Here is a 4,088-nt window from a genome sequence, read left to right on the forward strand (position 1 = left end):
AAATAAATTGAAGGTAAGTGAATGACGATTCACTAATTCTCCATCACAAAACTTAAACTATTAGTCCTAAGTGTTTTTGAGAATTCCTAGGTTCGTATGAGATTCATTGAAACTATTCAATGGCATGTTTAAATCTCGAGATGCCCCTCTTGTTTGTGACTGGGATACCGAGGATCACAAAGCAGGTGTGAATTACCATGCAAATTCACATGGTGCCTTCATTGTAACGATCATTTATTCGATGTGCCGGTAAACCACACACGCTCCATCAAACTATGATAAACAATTAATCACCCTTTGCCACCTTCGCTTAGAACCAATTAGTGTGCCGGTAAACCACACACGCTCCACTAACTTCTTAGCAAGGTGCAAAGTGTAATTTCATGGGATTGCATCAATTCACTTTTCCTAAAGTAACTAGGATTGGGAAATTTTTAAAATATTTGTAGTTACTTTATATTTCTTATTATACTTTTAATGAGAGGATGAGGTTGCCCTATCCTACCTGTTCGGCTAACGACCCTCCACCAATCAAGCAAGCGGTGGGTGTGAGTGTACACCCATTAAGCGCCATTTTATAGGCCGCAAACTTATACCCACCTTATAGATCGGCTTCGTGAATGAGGCCTACTAACGGTAAGACTAGCATTTAGTTATACATATATATATTATTCTAGTAATATCATATTAGTATAGGGCTATATTTTAAAACTTTTAAAATCTAGGGTTTGAAATTTAAGTTGTCTAAATTAAAACTTTTAATCACAAATATAAATTTCAAAACTTGTGGGTAAGTTTTAAACATTTAAAACATGGAGGATCAAATAACAAATAATTCCAATTAACAATTAATATCCTAATTATCTATATTTGATTTTATTCAAGATTTCTTTGAAAGATAATTACCAAAATAATTAAAATAATTAATTAATTATCATATAAGGAAATTAAATATTTTATTAGTTGATAAATACCTTTAACTAGATCAAGATAATAGTCATATATATCAAAAAATCGGATTTAGATTGATCTATTATGATTAAGGTAAGTTTCCATAAGATAATTATGAAAAAATCCCGAATCTGGCCATTCCTGACGCCTGGACTCGCCAAGTGCACAAGGGGACTCGTCGAGTCAGGCCTACTCGCCGAGTCCACCTTGGAACTCGCCGAGTCCACCTTGGAACTCGCCGAGTCCATGACTCAGAAACCTAAAAATCGAATTTTGCAGGTTTGTTTCAGTTAATCAAGCAACAATTTAAAGAAAACCAAGCTAGTCTCTGATACCACTGATGGATTTTAGCCATAAGAACTTTCCTATGTGCGCATGCAAAACCCTAATGCTTGGATCTAGGCTTTCTAATAAACATGCTTTGAATCCAAGACTTCTAATGACTAATTAGGTTAAATAACAACATTGAAACAGATCTAGAATCATACCTTTGTGTTCCTTGTTGATCTTGAGGTCTTAGAGCTTCTAGAGTCACAAATGTCACTCCTCTAATGGCTTACAAACACCAATAGCAAGGAAGATGATTTAGGAGAGAGGAGAGGGGAGGAAATCGGCCAGGGTTCTCTTGCTTTAGGAGAGGTGCCGATTTCCTTATGCCATGGGGTCTATTTATACTTGTAGACTCCTTAAGGGTTACAACCTAAACCCTAATTGGATAATCTTCTCTTAAGGCTATCCAAATCCTACCTTAGATATCTATATGGACGATTTTAGCTATCCTAAAACTCTTAGAATTCGTCCATACCATATCCATATGGATTTACAGTCTAAAGTTTAACTATCAAACAATTGACAGTTTATACCCCTTTATTTAATTAATCTCTTTAAGTCACCAAATTAATTCTAATTAATTCTGTGACTTATATTAATCAAATAACAAATATATTATTCATTATATTATTCTCATAATATATTAATAATATTTACTCTCTCATAATAAATCATCCTATCAAGTTGCTATGGTGAAGGCAACCCAAAAGGACCATGCACAACCGGGTCAAATACTTGTCTAATATAGTTGCAGCCTTAGACACTATTCCAACAGTAAACTCATGGGGTAAATGGTTCAAAAACCGTAAATATCCCTAAGGACTACCATTTGAAGTGTAAACTCCATAGTGAGGCCATATACTCCTTATCTGTCCGACTGTCGTTGAATTCTTAGTTATATATTATATATATTCATGTTAGATATAAAAGTCTTCACTTCATTTCAATACTTTTGTGTATCAAAGGCATGCAACTAACATTTCTATTTAACTATAATGGGTATAGTTAAGGATTATCGCTCATTACTATTATTACCATGACACTTACTATATTTAGTACAGTTATGAGTCTATACATGCTAAATACTATATGAAGAGAATACTATAAACTATACGAGAGAACACTCAATACATTATACTAAGAAATACAATATACTCTAATACAAGAGAATATACTAACATGGAATGTGACATACTTCTTCTCGATACGACACTTCACTGTGCGATCACCGTGTAACCTGAGTCTCTTGGAGGGAGAGCGGGCATTACGTGTATAGATCTATACGGGACAGACACTCCCACATCCCGACTGCTAGCTACAGTCCGAGCCGACTAGGTCCAGGGGTGACAAAATGTCACCATATTACATGTGACCTGGAGGGTCATCCGTTATTCGATCGTCAATCACCATGGTTATATACGAGTTCACATTCAGACCTTTAATTAACACATTAAGAATTAAAGGCAAAACAAGCTCCCCGAAGTATATTGTACATTTAATACTACCTGCAGTCTGCATTTTTATCTCATTCAGCCGGCAGTGACACTGCTGGGGTAAAACATTATTTTCCCATTTACTTTATATAAACGAAGTTAAAACTATACTTTTATAACTGATAGTTTCATTGGGAAAAAATTTACACTCTCAAAGGATAAAACCTACAAATAATCGAGTCTTGGTAGAAGACTACTTTTTCTGGAAAATATAAGATCTTCTAGGGATCATAATATGTTCTAACTTTGATAACAACTTCTATATTACATGATTGTAAACACTTTTATACAAGCAATGACACTAAATACTTATGAACTCACCAACTTTATGCTGATACTCGTTTTCAAAATAACTTGTATTCTCAGGTCAACAGTAGACAGGTACAGATGTAGCTTTTGAGAAGATGGAGCACATATAAGACTCCTTTTTATTTTGATTATACTTTTGGTGTCTAACAAACTGTACAGAACACGCTTGTATTACAATTATTATATTAATGTAATGGATGTTGTTGCTTGTCTTTACTATTATGCACTGTTATGATACTGTACATGACGCCCTCCACCCCATAACGTATTCCACCATTCTCGGTTTTGGGGTGTGACATTAGGACTTATTAGGAAAGAGAATTATGGAATCAAGGGTAAAAGGATAAATATTGGATTTAATTTGTAAAGGATTTTTATGTCAAGCGCTAAAAGGGTAAAATTAGGACCCACTTTGAAACAAAAGGGGAAGGGAGGGGCTAAAGGCGGCATTATGGAAGAAAGATTGAAGGGGTGCCAGGTATATAATAATACCCTCAACCCTAACCTTAGGAGGATAGAAGCCGCAACCTCATCTCCCATCAACGCCACCCCTTTCTTCACCTCCAGTCGTCGCTATCGCCATAGAAGCCCTGTTCCAGCCACCGCCTCAATTGCCGACGATGGCAAACTTGACTGCCGCTGCTACTGTCGTGGTTTGAGGAAGCAACTCCCACTGCCGGGTGCGAACATCCCAGTCGCCGTCACCATTGTTGGGTTTTTCCGATGGGTCGAGCCACCGAGCGTGGCAACCTCTATCCATGTACGAGATTAGTCAATGGCGTGACTGCTGGGTCTACGTGTGTCGCTGTTTCTCCGACCTCCCTTCGCTATCATCTGCCCAGCAAGTGTTATGGACGCCGCCACTCCAAGCAGTTGAGGTGTGACGCTGCTGCCGCTTCGACTACCACGTGTCACTGCAAGGGTGGTGGTGTTTAGATGTATTTCTGGTGAGAACTAGCATATGTTGATGTTTTTCAGAGCAGCGAACCAAAAGAAAACATTGCC

The sequence above is a fragment of the Lactuca sativa genome, chromosome 8, assembly GCF_002870075.4.
Source record: "Lactuca sativa cultivar Salinas chromosome 8, Lsat_Salinas_v11, whole genome shotgun sequence".
Lineage (NCBI taxonomy): Eukaryota > Viridiplantae > Streptophyta > Magnoliopsida > Asterales > Asteraceae > Lactuca > Lactuca sativa.